A 12,962-nucleotide genomic window follows, 5' to 3' on the forward strand; every position below is an offset into this window, starting at 1 on the left:
CAGCATTACCTTGATCCATAAACCAGGCAAAGACCTCATCAAATAGAATTTCAGGCCAATATCCCTGATGAATATGGATGCCAAGATTCTCAAAAAGATCCTAGCTAATAGGATCCAGCAGAATATCAAAGAGATTTTCCACCATGACCAGGTGAGTTTTATCCCTGGGATGCAAGGGTGGTTCAACATTCACAAATCAATCAGTGTGATAGAAAAAATCATAAGAAGAGAGAAGAACAACATGGTCCTCTCAATTGATGCAGAAAAAAACATTTGACAAATCCATTCTACATTCCAGTATTTTAACGCCTTTAAATCTCTCCCTTTCCATTAAACCAAGTCATGTCTGGCAACTCTAATTTGATTAATATGAGCCACCTTTTGAATCATATATCAGCCACCAAGCAAAAAAACTGTTAACTTTTTCTGAGTTCCCCAGCTACAAAATTAAAAGAAGAATCTCTGCTTTGTAAACCCATATCAAGAAATTTGACTTGAATTTTTTTTTTTCATGAGTATCCTATTTCTGTATTTATGTATTAGAAAAGACATCATTGTTTTGGAGTGTAGTGTGTTCCTCATGAGTCACATCTGGAACCTCACCTTTAGTGGTCTGCTGGGACTCATATCTACTTATATGTCTAGGAACAAAGAGAGTAATGGGGATGAGTCCTAAGGAGAATCACCCCCTTCTTTTAGGGCAGGTGCCTCTGGGAGACCCATTAGAGTTTCCTTAGACAATGCAGAGTTAAATCTTCAGCCTAAGAAGGAGAAGCTACTTCAATGGGCAAAGAAGACTCATCTCTGTTCCCTTATCTTCCCCGTAATCCAAGGAAGAATCTACTTTTCATCCATGACTACTTTCTTAATCTTCATCCCATGTCAAGTTCTTCTGTTTATACTCCTAAGTATTTTTTAAACTCTTCTATCTCTCTGTGTTAGTTTGGTTTACCTAGATGTAGAATCTGAGCTGGGGATTTTCATACAAGTGAATTTAAGGACAAGAGTTGAGTGAAGTTGACTATAGTTTTAGAAGAAGATTATGGTCCCAACAGGTCCTTGGCTTCAGCCTGTAGCCATAAGAACCCTGGGGATTATATTTTAGTACAGGACCAGTTCCACTTTGGGAGAAAGTGTCCACCCTGCTGTTCATTGGTTTCCACTGGGTCTTGGAATGGTGGGCAAAGCATACAATATTTTTCTGGATCAAATCCACAGAGAAGTTGGGGCACTGAGATCTGAGCTATTTATAGCCCAGACACACAGCAGCTGGGGCATTACAGGATTGAAGGGAAATAAGCTAGACAGAGCATGATAGACACTCTGCATCCCCTCCAGCATCACCATACTTCAGACCTCCACCCTTTCATACCGAAGTCATTTCAGGAATATCGTGATGTCACTCTTGTTCCCTTCAATCCATTTCACACACTAATGACCCATACAGTTATGAAGTCAAACACAAATCAAACTCTGTCGCCCTCGGCCCGCAAGAACGACAACCAGCCTGGCATGGTGTTAATGCTTCGTCTCTTTATTTCGACAACTTTCTTAGCTTATATGTGTCAGGGTGACCAATAAGGGGCCAAACAATGGGGAGAGCCAATGAGAGTCCTGTTATTATACTGATTAAATTTGAAACAGCCAATGACTATGTCCTCCTTCAGGTGGGCTTCACCAGAAAGTTCGGTGTTTACTTGCAGCATATTTTGCTGGCAGTGAGCCAAGCGCCATCTTGTAATGGCGGGGACTTTCCCGGCCGGAGGCGGTCCCCGACATCTCCCCCTTTTTTGTTTTATGGCGGAGATCGTGCCTGTCTTAGGTTGTCAGTAGCAGAAAACATCCTTACCCGTCATCAGACACAAGATATCGATGATCTCTGTCCTGTCTTAGGTTGGTATGTTTCTCTACTGATCTTACCCGTCTTTGACTACCGATCTAGCATGCTTAGCCACATCTGGGGAGATGCCCCAGCCTCTATTGACATAAGGGCTTGTACTATAGCTCGGCTCTGCTCTCGCTGCTGTGTTCTCCACTGGCGAACTTTTCTGAATAGAAGCAGAATGCCAATAAGAAGGAGGACAAGAAGACCAATTGTGCCAGCCCATTGTTTGGTAAACTGGAACATATTGCTGAATGTTTGAAATAGCTCTGGGAGGGAAGCTGGTTGCACACACGTACTCGTGTGAAATTTTGAAAATCGTCAGAAAATCGTCAGACCAAGCACCCTGCAAATACTGGGAGAGCTGTCGGGAGACATTCTGTAAGTTACTCATATTAGCATAGGCTATGGGAGTTACACAAATTGCCGGGAAGGGTGCTACACATCCCAGTCCCAATAGGGCCCCCAGTATGTCCACTTGTTCTTGAACCAAATCCACTCTCTGGTTGACTATCAGGATTCCTGCTTGCAGATGTGCATTGATCTGGGTCTGTGTTTGAAGGGCAGCCGCCGTTCCTTCTGCAAGGGTGTTCATAGCTTCCGCAGTGGGTATAGTTGCAGCAAGCGAGACTGCTGCTGCCGTGGCAGCTGCTGTAGATATAGCCAATGCTGTCACAATGGCGGCTGTGATACCAAAGTCTCTCTTCTTTCTGGATAGCACCACCGATAACTTGTCCTCTGGAATGAAAACTGGGATAGGAGTAGGGATACGCATAATCACAGCCAGCTTGAAGGCCGTGACATTCCAGCACTGGGAAAGATAGCAATTCTTAGTGCAATTCAACGTATCATTCAGCTTGCTAGCATTTGTTACGAGGAAAAGGAACGGTGGCAAGACGCATATGGGAGTGGGCTGATAAATAATATTATTGGGACAAGACACATTAACTGTTGTCTCAAAGGTACTAGAGTCATTTTGTTTATAAGAACAGTTGAGGAATTTGCCACCATTTAACATGGACATTGTTGAGATATCAGTACATGCTCCTAACAAGTTACAGACCTGCCATGCATCAAAGGGAGAGGAGGGAATAGGAGAGAAGAGTTAGTCACTGGTAAAGGATATAACCATGCTTTAACCACTGCTCACAGCTCCCTGGCTTGAGTCTGCCGCAGGAGGTGTAGCATCCCCAGCGTTATCATCAGCATCTTCAGCATCATGACTGGTGTTCAGAGGCAAGGCTGCACGCACCAGCCGCTCTGGGATCCAAATTGGAGCCTCTTTTTCCTGTGGAAAAACACATACAGACCCCCTACTCCATACTAACACTGGATCTGGTCCATTCCACTTTCCTGTGAGGATGTCCTTCCAAAGTACTAAAGGCTTAGGGGGAGCAGCAGCAGCACTTGCATGTCTGTCTGCAGCTGATTTACCTGTTTTGTCCAACGTTAAAAAATTCAAAATAAAGAGAATGGTGTTGAGCTTATCTTTAGGGGACCTGAAGGTGTCCCCTATTCCCCCTTTTTGTTTATAAAGCGCATTTTTTATTGTAAGATGCGCGCGCTCCACAACACTCTGTCCTTGTGGATTATAGGGTATTCCATGTATCAAGTGAATGTCAAGTTGTTGTAGGAAGGCTTTAAAGGGTTGTGAGGTGTAGGCTGGACCATTATCTGTCTTTAACTGGCGTGGCTTTCCCCATGCCGCGAAAGCCTGTAGGCAATGGGCGATAACATCTCTGGATTTTTCCCCCGTATGCACTGAGGCAAAAATTATTCCAGAGCAGGTATCTACAGAGACATGAACATATCTTAACTTTCCAAATTCTGAAACATGTGTGACATCCATTTGCCATATATGATTAGGTAACAGACCCTTAGAATTAACCCCCAAAGATGGTGTAGGTAGTAAAGTCACGCAGTTTCTGCAGGAGACTACTATGTCCCGTGCCTGTGCTTTTGTTATGTTAAATTTGAGGCGAAGAGTTAAAGCATTCACATGGAACAGCTTATGATAATGTCTCGCCTGTTGCACCGGGTCCTCAATGGCAAAGACAAATTCTCCTCTGGTTAAGGAGTCTGCTAACCGATTACCTTGTGTCAGGGGGCCTGGTAAGGTTGTATGAGCTCTTATGTGGCCAACGTAAAATGGAACCTTCCTGTCCCAAACTAATGTTTGGATTTCTTGTAATGCCTTAGAGATAGTAGACCTGGCATTAATAGAACCCACATTTTCAATGATAGAGACAGCTTGCACCACATATCTACTATCTGATAAAAGGTTGAAGGGTTCTTGATGAAACATTTGAAATGCTTTTATCACTGTGAGCAGCTCGGTTTCTTGGGGAGAGGAGCTTTGAAATAGGAAGGTCCAACTCTCTTCTTTGGTAACTATAGCTCCTACTCCTTGTAAACCTTGAGTGATAGCTGCAGCCATAACCTGCCCTTGAATAACACTGTCATTGATATCCCTGCAAACTTTAGTATATGTGCTGCCGAAGCGAGCACCCTGCAAACTTTAATATATGTACTCAAGTCTTTGCTTCTCCAAGGTCTGATGGCTTCTTTACACCACTTATTAGCTTGCTCATAAGCCAACTGTTTTATCAATGGCATGGCTGCCTCTACCTCCCCAAATATTCGACCAGCTGTTTGCATCAGCCTCGCTACAAAATCGGCATATGCCTCATTTGGTCCTTGTATTACCTTAGACAGCTGACCCTGTAAATCCCCACTGCCTTGAATGGTTTTCCATGCTTTAGTGGCCGCCGCAGCTATTTGCAGATACACTGCAGGGTTGTATTGTATTTGGGCCTGCTTTCCCATGTACGGTCCCATTCCCATTAACATTTCTAGGTCCCACTGAGGATTTCCAGCCGCTGCATTACGGCGGGCAGTGTCCTGTGAGTATTCTTGCCAGGCTGTTTTCCATACTAGATATTGCCCTCCTGACAAGGTTGCGCGGGCTAGATTGCCCCAGTCTTCAGGGACTAAGTTCATTCCCGCTATGGTCTCCAACAAAGATACTGTAAAGGCTGCCTGAGGGCCATACTGCATGACTGCTTCCTTTAATTGCTTAACTAGTTTAAAATCAAGAGGCTGATGATACCGCTGGTTGTTTTGGTCCTCTAAAACCGGAAAGGCAGAGGTCAGGTCATGATCTCTCCAGCTCGAAGCCCTGCCACTACCGCATGTGGTGCAGCGGCTACAAGCTCCTTGGCACGCCATAGGATTATACGGCGGAGGGGCACTAGGCGTTGCTGGAGTCGACAGTTTCAACTGTTCAAACTTGGAGCACATTTTACGGTCTAACTTTTCCCCTGACATTTCTTCTTCCTCTTCACTAGAACTACCCCCCTCTGAGGCACAAGAAGAACACTCTTTAGATACTTCAGATCCCATTATGAACACAAAGACAACAGACGCAGACGTTAAAGACACTAACCAACACATTGACTTTTTACACGCATATACTTCAGTCGGCCTTTACTCCCCGCTTTACCGCGGAAGAAAATCCCGGCTCTACGGCCGCCCGCTTCTTATTGCGGTCTTGTACAAGATTCCCACCACTTTAATTGTGGTTCCTTCACCGCTTACCTGCGGTTTTTCTCCTTGCAAGGTTTACTTACTCGTTAACTATTCCCGGGTCTCGGCACCATTTGTCGCCCTCGGCCCGCAAGAACGACAACCAGCCTGGCATGGTGTTAATGCTTCGTCTCTTTATTTCGACAACTTTCTTAGCTTATATGTGTCAGGGTGACCAATAAGGGGCCAAACAATGGGGAGAGCCAATGAGAGTCCTGTTATTATACTGATTAAATTTGAAACAGCCAATGACTATGTCCTCCTTCAGGTGGGCTTCACCAGAAAGTTCGGTGTTTACTTGCAGCATATTTTGCTGGCAGTGAGCCAAGCGCCATCTTGTAATGGCGGGGACTTTCCCGGCCGGAGGCGGTCCCCGACAAAACTCTATCACTTGCTGGATCAAAAGGCCTTCCAATGTTTACCCCCTGGTAGTTAGCAGCAAATTTCAACAGGATTATGAGACAGTTCTTCTCTCTTCCTGTTTCTCCAGATTCTTACCTAATCAATACCTTGTGCTCTTTTTCTAGCACACTGCCAGGCACACGGTGATAGTTCAATTAAAAAAAAAAATGTTGCTTGAGTAGATGAACTCACAACCATAGCCACACTGCATTCACGAGGTTTCATGAATACTGATTTCCACACCTTGGCCTTTGTTAGGTATTTTCTCTTCTAAGAATGCTCCTACTCCAACTTATGTGTACCTATTCACACCCCTGACTTGATTTCTAGTTTCAAGTTCCATTTTGTATGTCCTCTCATCTTGGAACATTTTCTGAAACCCGAGGTCTTGGCTGTGTGTCCCTCAAACACGCTTTCATAGCACCTGTGCTGCCACTACCTCACCATTTATCACATGCACTGTCATTTTCTGCTCCCCTCTGGGTGTCTTTCAGTGGATATGAAGCCTGGGAAGGCAAGACCAAGGTTGCTCTCTACTTACCATCGTAAGAGCAACAGCTATCAATGTGCCCAATATATTCTTTGGGCTTAAGAAATTTCTGTTGATTAATGAGTGAGGGATAGAAGGGATAAGTGGGATATATTTATACTGCCTTTGTTTTTTGTGTAGATGGAGTCACATAGTTTTAATAATACACTCTCAAAATGAAATGTTACCAAAAATTAAGCTAAAGAGAAAATACAGCTCCCAGTCATATGATGAAATCTTGCTGAGAGCAGGGAAAGTATCCAAATAAACTATTTGCTCCTTCACTGAGAATCCGTTTCAATTTGTTTCTCATCACACAGTCTACGCAGGAATTACAACAAACTGTGGTTTCTCAAAGGGATCTAGCTTGAAGTCTCAGAGTCTGAATCAGATAAATAGGAAAAAATTCTTTCAACTCAGTCATTTTTCCCTGTACATTTTATTGACTTTATTCATCTCCCTTTATACTTTTATTTTTTATTCAAAATTTATTATTCACTAGACATTGTACATATAGAAATTATTTTTTGGTTAGCATGCAAGAACATTATGAGATAAATATATATTGCAAAATAAAAATTCCTGTCTGACATTAAAATAATCCTTAATTTGAAGCACTACATTTTCTAATGGCTTATCTAAGATGGGTGATGTGAATAATACAAAATGATTCAAAGTCTACAAGGAAATTTGGAAACATGGTATAATATTCTTCACCTACCCCTTAAGGGTTTAGTGGACCACTGTTTTTCTATTCCTAATGTAGTTACATATCCCAATATTATAGTGAATGCATTATTATCAAATATGATAAAAATGAGAAGAATTTTAATGAAATGTCCATAGAATTTTGTTATAGATAATGAATTAATATAAATATAACACATAATTATACATACCTGTGTGTAACTATGATATATCTCATATAAAATAATATAACATGTATATGTATGCTATATATAATATGTAAATATTATACTATTATATAAAATGTATAATATTCTAAAATCCCCACTTCAATAAATGGAAGCTATTATAACCATCTTTCTGTCATCATTGTCTGGCACTGTATCACAACATTGAAGAGCATGGTCTGAAAAATCAGGTAGATTCTGATCACTGACTCTTCAGTCCAGTTATTTTGATACTCACCTTTGTGTTTCCTCACCTATAAAATGGGAGTAATGACAGTGGCTCCCTCTTGGATTGTTATAGAGATTACAGCTCAATTCCCATATATTTTTAATTGTTGAATTAGGATGAAAGCTTATAAATCATATACATGAATGAAGGTAGTAAACTAAAATGAAATTTGGTAGAAATGTCCAAATATGCAAGGAATGATCCTGGGTTAAGATTATTTCTCCTTATCTTGCACCCATTTCTTCTCTTCTCAGTGCAAAATCTATGATTTTTAGGAGTCATTTTTTATTCTTTTCTTCATAGGTATTCTTTGCTGAAATCATTCAAAATGTCTTTTTGACCTTGCTTGAGTTGCATCAATGGAGAACTTGAAGCACATTTAATGTGTCACCTAAAATAACTTTTTTACTACACAGTTTCCTAATGGCATTTTTCATCTGGTCATTTACCAAGGTATAGATTAAAGGATTTAACATGGGCATCATTGTCGTATAGAACAATGCCATTATCTTATCAATAGATAACATAGCTGTGGGTCTCACATACTCAGATATGCAGGGCACAAATAATAGGATGACCACTGTCATGTGGGAGACAGGTGGAGAGAGCTTTGTGCCTCACCTCCAAGTTGTGGTTCCTTTTGGAGTGCAGAATGACCACATAGGAGATCGTCAATAGGAGAAAGCTTAACAGACAGATGAAACCACTCTTGGAAGCCACAAAGAACTCTAGAGTGTGGATATCTGTGCAGAGAAGATTGAGCAAAGGGTTCAGATTACACATGAAGTGATCTATGATGTTAGGGCCATGGAAGGATAATGGGATGATAGAAAGGACTTGTATGGTTGCATGTAGGAAGACTCCCACCCACACCATTCTTGTTAGCAGGCCACAAACTCATCAATTCATGATGTTCATGTAGTGCAATGGCTTGCAGATAGGCACATAGCAGTCATACACCATCATAGTAAGCAGGATATCGTTGGCACCTCTAAAAAAAGTTCTCCAAATATTTGGGTAATATAGGCATTAAATGGGATGGTCTTCTTTTCAAAGAGTGAATCTAAGATCACTTTAGTGATCTGAAACCTGAAAATGGGCTGGCAGTGATAGAGACCACAGTGAACACATTACCTACCGCAGAGATAATATAGATAACCTGAACCACAACAAACATGATTTTCTGCATTTTTGGATTTTCTGTGAGCCCCAGTAGAACAAACCCTGTCAGGTTGTTCCTTTTCTCCATCATTTCATATTGTGATTAATTGCATTACCTGGAAAAGAAATCCCCTTGATTAATGTAATCTTAACTTTATTAACCTTCTTCATCTTATAAATAATAAATGCATAAATTTTACTGAGTTGTGGATTCTCATGAGGTTTTTGAGATAGAACGTGGTTTTGAGTTCTTGAAGAGCGTCAGTGCGCACATCATTGACTGAGATGACGAAGAGCCTATCTTGATGTAGTCCCACTTGCTCTTAATTCTGAAAATCATGGTCAGAAATGGATTCCAAAGTTATGAATATAGAACTAGGAAATTTTCCCTTATCCTAAGGGAATGAGGACACATGGAAGGTAACTGAGAGTGTGAGTGGAAGGATAAACAGGAGTTGGAGGAAGAGAGACTCTTGCATGTAAGTCTGGTAAGAACTTTGTGTGCCTTGATGAAGTCAGCTGAGGTTCAAGCAGATGCAAGCCAGTGACAGAAAGCCCAGTATCACACTATTTATAACAGTTGCCAAAAAGTGTAACAGGGTGTTTCTTATGAGAATGTGACAGAAGTCTCCAGGAGCTACTACAAATGAATTGATAATACATATTGTTAAATCCAATAACATTACAATAGTTAATAAATGTGTTTTTAATGATTGATTGCTATGTGCATGGCATGGCAGTAATGTGTGTAGTTAGTATTATTTCATTCTTCAAGAATGAAGAAACAATTACAGAGACTGATGGTAATAGTAATAATAACATAAACTAAAATTTACTGGACACCTCCTGTGCTATGGGTTTGCAGAAGTGTGGCTGTTTAATCCTCACTACAGGTCTGTAAGATAATTATCACTATGAATTTATAATTCTTTCACAGTGTAGGAGATATGTACACAGAGAAGAATATAAGGATCCTCCCCAAGATGAAGCAGTTAATAAAGGGTAGAGCCAAGATTAGATCAAATTATACTAGTGACCTTTTTCCTGGAAATTTTTAGTCCTTTCCCTACATTGTTATGTTATAATACACAGTGTTGAACTAGTAATCTTTTGACAAGATCATCATACTTATAATGTCTCTAATGCTATTTCAGAAAAGTGTTCATGTGTTGCTTTCATTGGAGAGTACTTTTACCTTGGCCTCTGATGTGGCTCCGTTTCTTCCCTTCTCAATATCGTTTCATGCTTGAGTTCCCAGATTGAAAATGACTACCACAGTGATTAAGTGTACTGTATTGGTTTGAAAAGTCAGAAAGACAAGATTGGAATCTTGCTTTTGAACTTGCAACTTTTTTTTTTTTTTTTTAATCCTGGGCACATTTCTTGGCATAATATACCCTTGCTTCCACATCTATAAAGTGAGAATGGTAATACAATTCTTTTTCTGAGATAAATTTTAGATACAATGAAATACAGACTTTCTAAGCCTATGGTTTGATTAGTTTTGATAAATGTATTTTTAATAATTTATTTATTTTTCACAGAAAAAGCACAAGCAGAAAGAGTGGCAGACAGAGGGAGAAGCAAGCTCCCACTGAGCAGAGGGCCCAATGTGGAACTCTATCCCAGGACCCTGGGATCATGACGTGGGCTGAAGGCAGAGCCTTAAATGACTGAGCCACCCAGGTGTTTGGATAAATGTATATAGTCACACACATATATAAATATGTATATTTATAGACATAAATGTATATAGTATTTATGTATTAAATATACATAATTAACAGATTCAACATTTCTTCACCCAGAAATTTCTGTCATACTCCTTTTTCATTTAATTGCCTCCAATGCAACTATTACCCTGATTTCTCTCACTGTTTTTTTTTGTTTTGTTTTGTTTTAAGATTTTATTTATTTATTTGACAGACAGAGATCACAAATAGGCAGAGAAGCAGTCAGAGAGGAGGAGACAGGCTCCCTGGTGAGCAGAGCGCCCTTTGTGGGACTGGATCCCAGGTCTCTGAGATCATGACCTGAGCCAAGGCAGAGGCTTAAGCCACTGAGTCACCCAGGTGCCCCTCTCACTGTGTTTTAGTGTTGTCTATTCTTTAACTTCATGTAAATTTAATCACAACATTTACTCATAGTGCATGGTATCTTTTTTCTGGAATTTAACATATTGACATGTATATCATTGGTCTACTACTTTTCTTTGCTGAAGATTATTCTATCTATTTTGTCAGATTCTGCCTTGCAAGTGCAGTGTATTTGAATTTAATGCAATTGTTAAATGTTAAATTGTTAAACATACAATTGTTAAATGTATGGGGAATAGTTCATCTTACTGTAGTTTACTTTTTTTGTTTCTCTTTAACTTATTTTAATTCTTTTATATATTCTTCTGAGCTAATTGAGTAGATGACTTTTTCTAATATTATATTTTCTCTTCTTCTTAACATATTTTTTTAATAATTGACTCTATTTTTAAAGCAGTTTCAGGTTCACAGGAAAATTGAGCAGAAACTTTGGAGATTTCCTTCATCTCTTCTGTGAAAACACAGGCAAGGGGACAAAATAGTAATTTTTCCAACAACACACAAATGTCCAGCAGGTACAACAAAGGGTGCTCAACAACACTCATCATCAGGAAAATGCAAATCAAAATCATAATGTGATACCACTCTGCATCTGTTGGAATGACTACTATCAAAAAGACAAGAGATAAAAATGCTGGTGAGGATGTGGAGTAAAGGGATCCCATGTATACTACTGATGGGCATATAAATTGATATAGTCATTATGGAGAAGAGTATAGATGTTCCTCAAAAAATTGACAGTAGAACTACCAGCCATCAATCCTGCTGTAAGATATATACCCAAAGGATCTGAAATCATAATTGTGAAGGGCTCCCTACATTCCTAGGTTCATGACGTCATTATTCACAGTATGACCAAAACCTCACTCCTGACTGTCCGATCAACAGAGAAAATGTGAGATCTTTATTATTCAGACATTAAAAAGAGGAAAACTCTGTCATTTGCAATAACAAATTGGAGCTGGATGAAGCTGGAGGACTTGAAATTAGTGAAACAAGAAAGTCACAGAAATAGAAATATCACATGATCTAATTTGTATGTGTAAATGATATAGTTTAATTCACAGAAGCAGAGAGTAGAATGGTGGTTACCAGAGGCCAGGGACTGGGAGAAATGGAGCGACATTGTCCCAAGGGTGCAAGGTTTCAGTTATGTAGAATTAATAAATTATAGAGATCTAATATATAGCATGGTGTGAGAGGCCACCGTAAGGCTTGAGACGAGGACCAAACCAGGCCCTGACTTGTGCCTCCTTTAAAGGCTGAATAGCCAACAAAAGGCTTAGGTCAATAAGGTCAAGTAGCACGGAGAAAGGGTCTGTGCTGTGTGTTGTGTGCTCGCCTACGTGACTTCCCACACATTTGCTAGTCAGATAGAAACGATTTGGTCGGGGTCATAAATTCTTGGCTGGTTCTTGCTGTCCTTGCACAGGCCATAGACTACACCATTGTAAGATTGTACTGTGCTTACATAAACTATGTCTTGAGTAGCCTTGACGTCAGTACATCTGGCGCTGGAGGGTCTGCTATTGGTGCTTGGGAAATAGATAATGGGAAAATGTGAAGGATTTTCTGTGCATGTTGCAAACTCTTTAGTAATCAGCTAAAAATGGATACTTTCTTATGATTGTTTCTGTTAGCTATAGAATGCCTTGCTGCTGCCTTGAATAAAACTGGCACTATTGGACATCCTTCTCGGTGCTCCTCCTGTCCCCATCTCTTTGTCTCTTAATTTCTTTTCACCATCCTCTTACCCTCACATTCCAGATCGATTTGTCACGCTGGCCACGACAGCATGGTCACTATAGTTAACCATACCATAATGTATACTTGAAATTAAAAAGAGGATAGATGTAAATTAAATCTTACACATATACATACACACACACATGCAATGGTAACTATATAGAGAAGATAGATGTACTAATTAGTTAGATTGTGGTGATCTTTTCATATTATATGTGTGTTAGAGAATCTATTTGTGCAACTAAAATATATATACAACATTTTATGTCAGTATGCCAATTTTGGGACACTAGAGCAGTCACTAGCTTCATAATAACCCAAAAAGCAAAAAGTAGTGAGAACATTGAAAGCATGATATTTTAATGATTTTTTTTAAATAGTCTTTGACAGGAGGAAACTATTGGCATTAAAAGTTTTC

General features: G+C 39.9%; 1 pseudogene; it reads right to left on the reverse strand.

Annotated features, from left to right (window-relative positions):
- Window positions 1-7,897: 7,897 nt before the first annotated feature.
- Window positions 7,898-8,790, reverse strand: LOC122913623 (annotated as a pseudogene).
- Window positions 8,791-12,962: the final 4,172 nt, after the last annotated feature.

Source organism: Neovison vison, chromosome 7, assembly GCF_020171115.1.
Source record: "Neovison vison isolate M4711 chromosome 7, ASM_NN_V1, whole genome shotgun sequence".
Taxonomy (NCBI): Eukaryota; Metazoa; Chordata; class Mammalia; order Carnivora; family Mustelidae; genus Neogale; species Neogale vison.